Source organism: Piliocolobus tephrosceles, chromosome 3 (genome assembly GCF_002776525.5).
Source record: "Piliocolobus tephrosceles isolate RC106 chromosome 3, ASM277652v3, whole genome shotgun sequence".
Classification (NCBI taxonomy): Eukaryota; Metazoa; Chordata; class Mammalia; order Primates; family Cercopithecidae; genus Piliocolobus; species Piliocolobus tephrosceles.
In genome coordinates, this window is record NC_045436.1 from 40711385 (window position 1) to 40723441 (window position 12057).

The following is a 12057-nucleotide window of genomic DNA, read 5'->3' on the forward strand; positions in this document are numbered from 1 at the left end:
GTACACAGAAGAGAGTTCTGTGGAGTCACACTGTGACTGAGAGGTGGTCACTGTGGCATATCCGCACAGTCCATGCAGTGTGTAGGGCTCCATGGGGTGAGTCAAGTAGGTTGTATCTAGCTGTCCCAAAGGAAGGTGGTCACCAGAAGATGGTTGTTTTAAGGCAGATATCTAGGTCTACCACTTTGAGGAACTGGAAGGAAGTAGAGAACTGGAAATGTGTCAGTGGTGGCTGAGCTCTGCTTCTGTTAAGAGAAAGTTAAGCTTATATTGAAATGGATGATGAAATTCCAATAATTCACTTCAAGAAAGTATATAGGAGATGGAAGAAACATTCAGAGAGGTGGAAGAAGAAACCAGGAAAGTGTGGGGCCTCTGAAGCTAAAGGAGAAAGTCGATACATTTTTATTGTGCATGATGAATTTTAAAGAAAACTATTAAATACAATGCAGAGATATAAAGAAAAATAAAGCAAATAATCAAATCATTGGACTTTGTCTTCTTTAATGGTTACAAGGGCCCTGGATTAAATAACTTGTCTAAACAAATCTTTATACCGAAAAGTAACCCAATTTTGATATTCCCTTCCCTTTAATTCACGCGAAAGAACAGGAGTTCTCTTTAACCCCGTGCCCCTCTAATATACACGAAGAACCTGGTGACAAAATATTCATAAACTATGGATATACTAGGGAAACCACAGCGTCCTTATTATAAGGGTCATAAGATTCAATTTTCCTCCCTGGACAATCCCCCACCCCCACCATCATTTATCCATGCAAGGAAACCAGCATTCATTGAGTACTTATCACATTACAGGCTCTGAAAACTTTATGCAAATCATACCATATCTTTTAATATTGAAAATAATATTTTCTCCAAAAACTAGTTTTTCCCCATTTTACATAAAAGAAAACAGGCACAGTTACTTAGCTGGCAAATGAAAAAGTTGGAAATTGAATGTAAGCGTTTAAACTTTAAAGGCTGTACCGTTAACCATCATACTATACTTTTTCAGCATCAAACACCCCTTCAATCAGAATAGTAATTGCAATTTTTAAAAGGTGTACCTATTTAGCACAATCGTGACCTATATAATTATATATTCTTTGAGACACTGGAAAATTTCCTTGGGAAATGCCTTAGCTTGAGCTCTCTTTCTTTTATACACCAAGAATAAACAAAAGTTTCATGTTTCAGTTGGGAGGAATATTTCTAGTGATCTATTGCACAGCATGGGGGACTATAGTTAATAATAATGTGTTGCATATTTCAAAATTGCTGGAACGGTAAATTTTAAATGTTCTCATCACAAAGAAATAAGTGTGAGAGGTGAGGGTCATGTTAATGACCCTGATTTAATCATTCCACAATGTATACCTGTATCAAAACACTACATCGTAATACATAAAAATATACAATTATTATTTGTCAATTAAAATGTAATTTTTTTAAAAAAAGATTTAAAATTGTTGATCTGTTAAAACTTTTTTTGAGTTTGCAAATGCAATCAAATTACAATCTATAACTCATCATACTTTCTCAAGTCCACTTACATTATTTAAATTATGGTTTCTAAGCATGCTTTTATGTAAAATCCGATAAAATGATGAACTGATCATTTACACTCTCTAATTAGTATTATTACATAACTTTGCTTATAATTGAGAGCTAGTGATTTGTTTTTCGAGATGGTAAATTTCTGACAGATAGAAAAATGAAAATCATACCAGAAGCTAAATTAATTTATTAGCATCTATGTTAAACTGAAAATCTCTATCAACATAGAGTTAGAAATCATGTAAACTGATGGAAAATGATTTTAGAACTAAGGAGAAGAATATAAAAAAGACATAATTCCAAAAGAAAATAATCTAGAGAATTTTTTTATTTGTATTTTATTATTATGTATTTTATTTATTTATTTTGAAACAGAGTCTCGCTCTGTCACCCAGGCTGGAGTGCAGTGGCAGGATCTTGGCTCACTGCAATCTCCTCCTCTTGCGTGCAAACGATGCTCCTGCCTCAGCCTTGCAAATAGTTGGGATTACAGGCCCCCACCTCCATGCCCAGCTAATTTTTTAGTATTTTTGTTAGAGATACAGTTTCACCATGTTGGCCAGGCTGGCCTCGAACTCCTGATCTCAAATGATCCACCTGCCTCAGCCTCCCAAAGTGCTGGGATTACAGGCGTGAGCCACCGTGCATGGCCTAGAGAATTTTTTTTAAGTTAGTTCAACTAAGAAGGTAGATACTATATGTAGACACAAAGTGTTTAGAATTGTTCCAGTTCATAGACAAATGAAGACGTATTTTCACTGGATGTAAACACAGATGAGTAAGAAGAATAGGAGAGTGATTCAATAGGAAGAACCACCAATATGAATTGATAAATATTTAATCATGAATAACGCATACATCCCAGATGATGAATAATGAACTGATTATTCTGGACATGAATAGAAATAGGAGAGGAATTTGTTTATCCTAAGTAATATGGGAGGCAGCATTCACTATTTTATGACAGCAGGTAGTATTACTTGCTTTTACATCTTGTTAAATATGAAGCCCAACATAGCTGTCTTCGGCTTGCAGTGAGGTAAGAATTTTGAAGAGAAAGTGATGTTGATCCTGCTGCAATGATTTCTTTAGAGTTTGACATTGTAGCTCAGCATATGAAAAGGTGAGTGTCTTCATGATCTGCATCTTCAATGAGGGTGTTTTAAATTGTCAGCGTATTTAAATAGAAAAGGACATACAGGATGAACATCTTAATTTCTCTGCAATTGCTCAGTGACTTACCCTCTGATATAACACATGAACCCTTTGTACAGATAGCTATCTGTTTCAGGTCTATGACACTTTTCTTTAGAAATGATGTTTCTTCTTTTCTTTTTCTATCTTCTTTTTATTTTTTGGGTGGGGGTGGGGGTGGGGCTGGGTTTGTCTTTGCTCTGGAACCATGGTTCTTTGCCAATGCCTCTCTGCCTACTCCCTCCCCTCTGCTCAACCACCTCCTTCCTCAGACATTACAGCTTCTTCTAGAGGTAGAGACAGCAGGTGGCGGTGATGGAGAAGGTCTGTTCACACTCAGAATGGGATGGATTTTGGAGCCCTTTTCTCGCTGTCTGAATATTTTGGAACTGTTTTCCATAGTTATGAAGGAATCTTGCTTCCTGGCCCCCACTCACTAACGTTTCCCCCCACCATCCGTCTGTGAACATTGCTTTGTTTCTGCGATCACTGAACTGAAACCAGTTGAGTGTCAGCACTTATCCCATATGTTCATTAGCAGTGAATCTGTAATTAATTTCTTGTGGTTTAAAGTTAATGAAACTCTGTGTGTGTGTGTGTGTGTGTGTGTGTGTGTGTGTGTGTGTGTGTGCTGTGTTTATGGGTTTTTAAATGATTGCTTAATTATTTTTCTTAGTGTTGCCTGCATTCATAATAAAGGGACCTTGTTTTCTTGGCTGTTTACCAGTAGATTTTTTTTTTTTTTTTTTTTTTTGCATAAACCTACAGTGTAAATCACATCACATGAAAGAAAGAGTTTTACTTTTGAGCTACCTTGTTGATTTTGGGGGCAAAAATATTTTACTGGCACATTAATAAAATCTATTAAACTATTTCATAGGGAGACTGAGACATGTTTTCACATGTTTCTACAAAACCACAGTAAAAATAGACTATGAAAGGCATACAAACTTGTCATGTAATATTAGATATTGTTTAGGAAGGTTTTTCTTAACTTTTTTAGTTGATTGATAGTTGATAAGAAAGCAAATGATAAATCTGAAAGTTAAAAACAGTGCCAGCATAAGCCCATTTTATATGTGCATATATATATATATATGTACAAAACAATACTTTCTACAATGCTTTCTATAGTTTTCTACAATGATCATGCATTATATATGTAATAAGAAATAAAAACAAAAAATACTCTGAATGTAAAAAAAAGCACACATCGTGTTGACTTTTCAAAAGACATAAATGCTTGATGTTCTTCCTATATATTTTCAACCATACTAGCACTTAAAGAAATAGGAATTTACTAATTTAACAAATATTTATGAAAGTATACTTTTAACAAAGCAACATGAGAGATTCAAAGACGAACATGGCCTGGGAGGGCTGATGAATGGGCAGTTGCAGTCGGGGAAGTTAATATCGGAGAAGGTGTGCAGGGCCTAAGGAAGCACATGCTCAGATTTCTATCACACATAGAATTTTTCAGGACATTTCTGTCTAATAGCTCTAAGGTGAGAAAGAAGCTAACACGTGTTCAATTTGCTTGTCATAAAATGACTTACACTACAGACTCTAGAAGCTCCAGCTATTAGGGAAAATAGCAAATAGCTATGACATTTTTAACCTAAGTGTTTGAATATTGAGGAATCAAAATAGTCAGAGGATCTGTTCTATCCTCTTCTTGTGATTAACAGCATCAGACTAGGAGTCGGAAACCCATGGGTTTAAATGCTGGGTCACTGTTTGCCACTGTGTGTCTAGGAAGAGGACTTAGCCTTTCTACTCCTCATTTTTAACAAGTTTTGAATGGTTTTTACTGCATAAGTTTGTGGTAAGCATTAAAAGAAAAAATATCCTAAATAATTTATGACAATGCCTAGCCAAAAAAATCATAATAATCAGTCAATACTTTCAGCATCACCAGTATTTGTATTTTTACTGGCTTGGAGGCAAGTTCCTCATACGTCAAAATAATTGTTAACTTTACCTTTGTGAACCTGAAATAGGAAGTTTCCCATTCTCACAGGGAAAAGGAGCATGTAAAGAAAAATCTGGAGAGACGTGCCATTTTGCTGACTGTAAAGAAGGGCTAGAGAAATGGCCCTTGTCAATGATATGCATTACAACAGTCCTCTCACTTAATTCAGGAAAAGATTCAGCTGCCTCTTGTTCTTTCTACCCATGCCAAGTGCCTGTCTTTTGGGTTCTGAGTTGTGTGGGTTGTATCTCATTCTAGAGTCTAGACCTGGAGAAATTTCTTTGACATAGGCTGTTTCAATTTGTTGCAGTAAGGCAAATCGAATTCAGAAAGGCCAAGAAAGCACATCATTGTAGCAAGAGTCTAGGTAAATTAGGAGGTCAGCGGGGGGTTGGAAGTCTATCAGATTAATGAGGCTCCTGGTTGCTAGTTGATGCCAAGACCCTGGAAAGACCTGAAGATCTCACTTAAGCATTCCTAAAGAATGCAATGGAAAGAATGGGACGTCCACCAGCCTCTTATGCTTCCAAAAAGCAACAAGTCAGAGTTATCTTGCCTCAAGCAGTTTGGTTGAAACATCTACTTCCTCTTCCTAGACAAGAAGATACAAATTCCTAGCCTCCTTTGTTGGGCCTTCGGTACCCTGTGACTGAATTCAGGTCCACAACGTGTGGGTAAATGTCATGAAAGCCATTTCCAAGTCTGGCCTTTAAAAATATCTTACACAATCCCCCATCTTCTTTCTTTCCCAGTCTCAGCATCCTTGGGGACTACACATTCTAAATCACACAGCTATGGAATGGAAGAGACTCCTGGCCTATACCAGACTTTCCATGAAGAAGAAAAAATTCTATATTGTGTTACACCACTGAAATTTTAGAGTTTATATTTGCTATTTCAACATAGCTCAGACTATCCTGACACGCGGAGAGAGTGTAACTCTCCAAGTGTCATGGAGAATGGTTGCGAGAACTACTCGCAGAATCATATTTTTGAAAGCTTAAGTCAGATCATACTTTTTTTTATAACCTTCCAGTGACTTCCTCTTATAATTAGAATAAAATCTGAATTCCTGGCATGGTAAGACCCTGCATAACCTGGTCCCTGTCTTTCTCTCTGGCTTCGTGGCCTACATTTCCCGTCTGAATTCAACTTTTTGAAATCCTTTGAATAGGCCATGAATGTGTCAGAACTGAAGGTCTGAGCACTGACTATGACTTCTCCCTCAAATGTCTTTGCCTGAGAATCCACACGGCAGGCTGTTTCTCATCTTTCAGGTCTCTGTCACTTCCCCAGTGTTACTCACTCCTGGTGAGTTCACTCATGGGGAATTTCTCTCCCTTTATCCTATATTTATTTTTTTCTGAATATTTGAAATGTTGTTATCTAATTATTTACTAGTTAATTGCCTTTCTCACGTTCCACAGTAGAATATAAGTCCTGTGAGGTCAACCACCTCATTTGGATGAAGTCAGACACACCCTGTGTCTAAAACATCATCTGAAACATAGAATATATTCATGAGTAAATGGTTGCTTACTTAGTGAAAGAAACAAGGTTGTTGGTTTTTGTTTTCCACTCTTAAATCCAAGTGGCAATATAACGTAAGCTCTATGATTCCATAGGTCTGTGTAACAAAAACAAACAAACAGACAAAAAAGACAACATTACAAGGAGATATATTAGAATATACTTGTACTAGGTTGAATACTGTCCCAGAAGATTTCAGCGAATACGACCCCTTTTGCAAATAAGACCATTGCAGACGTAATCAAGCAAAGATGAGGTCATGGTGGATTAGAGTGGGCGCTTAATCTAATGCGACTGACATCCTTTTAGAAAGAGGGAAATTTGGGAGCAGAGACACAGACACACAGGGAGAACAGCATGCTAAGACGAGGGCAGGGCTTGGAGTTAGGGTACCCCACACCGAGGACCACCAAGGCTTGCCGGCAGCCACCAGCAGCTAGGAAGAGGCAGGAAAGGATCAGGCTTCAGAGAAAACATAGCCCTGCTTGTGTGTTGATTTTACATGTTTAGCCTCCAGGACTGTGAGAGAATAATACATTTCTGTCACCTTAAGTCACCAAGTGTGTGGGGCTTTGTTGCAGCAGCCCCAGGAAGCTGAGCAACAAAACCTCAAGAAGTCTAGTTTAAAGCAGAGTGGTATTGATGTAGAGAAATCAGTGTCTTAAAGGAAAAATGAAGACCCTGAAATCAATTCAGCTGCATAACATTTTTATAAGAAAAAGCAAAATATGAAAACAAAGCAGAAACAATGTCCATTTTAAAAACTGTATTGCTAGAACTGCATAGCAATTGGCCAAAAAAAAAAAAAAAAAAAAAAAGTAAATCTAACCCAAGTGAGGTTATACTAAATTTGTACTTTTCCTTCTAGAATTACCTTCCCCTTTAATTTAAGTAACAATAAACAAAGCCTCTTCCTATTGGACTCCAGGAAAGCTAAATCTCTCATCCAAGTATTTCTGTGCATGTTAGCGCCCACTTCCATGTATTGTAAGAGTAAAGTATTCTAGCAGTCTAGCATTCTTTCACCAACTTCACCTCCAAAACATGAATTTGGACATTTTATTCTTACTCAGATTGTAGTTGCCTTGATCAGACTGAGGCTGGAAGCTAAAATAATGAAGTGACAATGTGGAAAATAAATTAAAACTAGAAATAAAATATTCTAGTTCCCAGCATCCATGGACCACCCCAAGATAATCCTATAAGGATTTTGTTTATAGGCTGCCCTTCATTGTTTGCAGTCAGCCACCATATTTCTGAAGCAAACTGTCCACCCCTCAGGAGAGCATTCTATTCCAAGTCATCTTGTTCTCAAGTTCACATCCTCCCAGTCAATTCCAACACTAGCACCAGTTGTAGAGGCCCTGCCAGTGAAACCTACAAATTAGTTAGTGTCATGACAAATCTCAAGACTGGAACTATACATCTCCCCTTTCTTGGGCAAATCCCAGAGATCACGGCTTTCCCTTTACAGGATGTAAAAGGTAGCAACTTCTAACTGAAAATAATACAGAATTTTTAAAAATCTATAGATGAAAGGCTATTTGTTGTATTTGACACAACAAAGTAAATTACAGAAGGACACTGGAAAATTAATATAAGCTTAAAATGCCTATGTAATAAAAATAAAATTAACATAAAATAAAATTAACATAAAAAGAAAATGGATGTTGGAAATCTTTGGAATAAGATTGATAAGGGGTTGCTATCTGTCATATCAAAAGAACTTTAACATTTACTAGAATAATAGCAAAATATCAAGAGCATCTATTTTGTGCAAACTTGTATAATGGTCTCCTGAATAGGCATGACACAGATATCCGGGAGTTTATTCACAAGGACGGAGACTCAGGTACAACACATGAAGTATTATAGAGAGGGCGAATGGGGATTTTCAAACAAGCAGTTTCCCAGGTAAGACACAGAGTAACTATTTTCTCTGCACGAAATGAATAGTCTTGAGGGAGAGGAGAAGATGATAACAGGATTTGCTTCATGAGGCCATAGATAATTGGCACAGTGCCTTTTTGTCTCACAATAAATGGGAGAGGCCGGCACATGGCTAAGGTTAGGCTACTGAACTCCGACGGGGCTCCCCAAATAATGCCTTAAGGGTGGGAACAACCCTAAAACTGTCCAGGACTCACTACTGAGGTCAAGAAATCCAAGCAGAAAAACTCTCCATCTTTTCAGTCACACCAAGTAAATAGGAAGATGAAGGAACATTGCAAATTGACATTACAAGGAAAAGGAAAGCATTTTGCTTAATATTTAGTTTATCCTCATCATTTTCCATGGTCTTTTTTTTAGGGTGTTGTGACATTTTTCTGAGTAATAAAATAATTGATAGTCATTGTAAAAGCCTCAAAGGAAATACAGGAATGTATAAATTAAAAAAAAATGACTAATAATTCCATTACTTTTTAATAGTCACTGGTGACTTTTTTGTGTTTTATATTTCTATCTAATCATTTCTATGCATACATCTCTACCGATAGTTATAGAGATATGTATAGGACAAACAACCTTTCCCCCTCTCTACTTTTGCTATGGTTTGAATATGCGTTCCTTCCAAAACTCATGAAATGTAAATCCCCACTGTGGCAGTTTTGAGAGGTGGGGCCTTTAAAAGGTGATAGAGTCATGAAAGCTCTGCCTTCATGAATGGATTAATAATGGATTGATGGATTAATGGATTCTCATGGGAGTGGGACTTCCAACTTTATAAGAAGAGGAAGGGAGACCTGACTTAGCACGCTCAACCCCCTGGCCATATGATGACCTGTGCTGCCTTGGAACTCTGCAGAGAGTCCTACCAACAAGAAGCATCTCACTAAATGTGCCCCCTTGACCTTGGGCTTCCCAACCTCTATAACTGAAGAGATAAATTTATTTTTTTAAATAAATTATCTAGTTTCAAGTATTATTTTGTAAGCAACAAAAAAAACTCTTAACCCTTCACTTCTGCTCACCATAATGTATGAGGATTTTTTCCATGCTGAACAATGCTCCCATTCTCTGCAGACAATTAGGTATCCTATAACCTTTTTTTTTTTTTTTTGTGAGACATGGTCTTGCTCTTATCACCCAGGCTGGAGTGCAATGGCGCAATCTCTGCTCACTGCAATCTCTGCCTCCCGAGTTCAAACAATTCTCCTGTCTCAGCCTCCTGAGTAGCTGGCATTACAGACACCCACCACCATGCCCAGTTAATTGTTGTATTTTTAGTGGAGATGGGGTTTCACCATGTTTGCCAGGCTGGTCTCCAACTCCTGACCTCAAGTGATCCACCCACCTCAGCCTACCAAAGTGCTGGGATTACAGGTGTGAGCCACCACGCCTGGCCGGTGTCCTATAATTTAACTCACTTCTAACACTATCTACCTGGAGATAGCATCAAATCCCATAGGTTAAGGACTCAGTCTCCACAAGACTGCTTCCACTTCAGATGCCACTTGCAAGTCTTGGTTGTCACCAGTGCTTCTGAGCAACCAGCTATAAAATCAGAAGTTTCCACACCTTCTCATTGGGGTTGATCATTTAGCAGACTGTTCCCCCAGAACTCAGGAAAACAATTCACTTATTAGATTACTGGCTTATTATACAAAGCAATGAGGGAAGAGATGAGGGGCTTCCCTGGCCTCTCTGAATATGCCATCCTTCCCGCACCTCCACGTGTTCTCTAACTTGGAAGCTCCCTGAATCTGTGCTTTAGGGTTTGTATCTTTTTATGGGAGCTTCATTACATAGGCGTGATTAATCAAATCAGGACCCATTGCTGATCATTCTCTAGCTCATTTCCTGTCTCCTAAGGTTAAGAGATGGGGCTGAAAGTTCCAGCTCTCTAATCACATCCTGAGGCTGTTCAGGAGTCCCTAGCCACCAGTCATCTTATTAGCATTCAAAAGGATACTCATCATTCCAGAGATTCTGATGGTTTTAGGAGCTGTGTGCCACAGAACAGGGGAAGAGACCAAATATATATATTCCTCATTATGCCACAGCATATATCTGAATGATGTAAGTGTATAATATTCCATCATAAGGATATACCTTAATTTAGAGGATCATTAGATCCTATTCTTTAGATCCTATTCTTTAGAAATTTCAAGTATTTGCAAGGGTTACTATTATGCTTGTATGATATATGTATATAATATATAAAATACTGCAAAATTTCATTGTAATGAAATTACATGTAAGTCTCTATACAGCTCTCTCATAATTAAAAAAAAAAAATGCATTCCTAAAGCATTTATGGTAAAGTTAATGGCATGAATATTTTGAAGAGTCTTAATAAACATCATTAGAATTCACTCCACAAAATTGTACCAACTTAAGTTACTACCTTCAGCAAATGAGAATATCTTTTACTATGCATTTTCTAATACCAGATATTAACATTTCGCTTTCAATTTTTGTTAATTTGGTAGTTTAAAGACATATTTTGATTTTTATTTCTTTATTATTAGTGAGGTAGAACACATTGGATTCTTTTTTTCTGCTATTTAAATTCTTATTATAGATCAGTAACAGGAGAAATTGTATGATTATAGTACATTAGGAAAAAAATAAATGATGCTATTTAATTGGAGTTCATAGATATTCCCAAGTGTTCCACATACAAACAAAATGGGAAACTTGGAAGAACTGTAATCTGGACCTTTTTGCATATAAAAGCATAAAAATTACACATAAAAAGTTGAACTCTCTAGCATCAAAGACATACTAATATATATAATAAGTTACCATTTATAACAAAAAGTGAATCAGCCCCTGTTAAGGACCCATTGTTGTGTCATTCTAGAGTTGCTATGCTAGGGATGATGTCTAACAAGGGAGGGAAGGATCTGGGTAATAATAAGATGTGACTGGGGAAGAATGGCTAATTCTGAGTATAAATGGATTATCTGCTGTTCTAGGTAGCAGTTACAGACTTTTGTAGCCATTGAAGGGGAAAAGATTACATAATGTCAAGTTAAAATAGAATCTTTTCTGCCATGCATTATGTGTAGTTATGTCCAGGATTTACCAGGGATAGGGTTTAAGAACAAGTGTACCATGTAGAAGGCTTTAGGTTAGGATATCTTCCTAGACATGGCAGGGAGAATGGCTAACCATTATCACTGGCTGCTGCTGATTTTGGTTTTGTAAAGATGCCAAAAACATCCAAGCCTCCCTACCTTTGTTTGCCTAAAAGGAAGAAAATTGTAGCTTCATCACAAGATAGATGGCAATGTGATTGACAGAAAGAAGCCAATGGAAATAGATAACATAATACAATTTACTTTACTGTCAATAAAGATACGGAAACATAACTGCATTAAAGCTGAAGTTTCCCCTACAATGCATGGACCACAGCAGCACTCCTGATCAAAGTTCCTAATTTCCAGGCATATGTCTTCATGCTTATAACACTTCCTTTTCATGGTGGGGACACCATCAAGTCCTTCAAGGTGCACCCCGGTTCTGTCTTTACTTTTTCTTTTTTAAAATACCTACACACTTCCACCCATGCTGGAAAACCTGGCTGTGAGCCTTTCTATCTTTCTGTGAGGTATAAGTAACTGGTAGTGATGTAGGCATGTTGCTGAATATTTACTGTGAAGTGAGTGACTTCAAGGCCATTTCCCAAGCACATGATCCCTAGCAGCTCTAGGTTTTATGCTTTCTGCAGGCCTAATTCTAAAGTTATAAAATGACAGGTGCACACTGAAAATAGATTAACTTATTATAGTTTATTTATTTTTTATTATACTTTAAGTTCTGGGGTACATGTACGGAATGTGCAGGTTTGT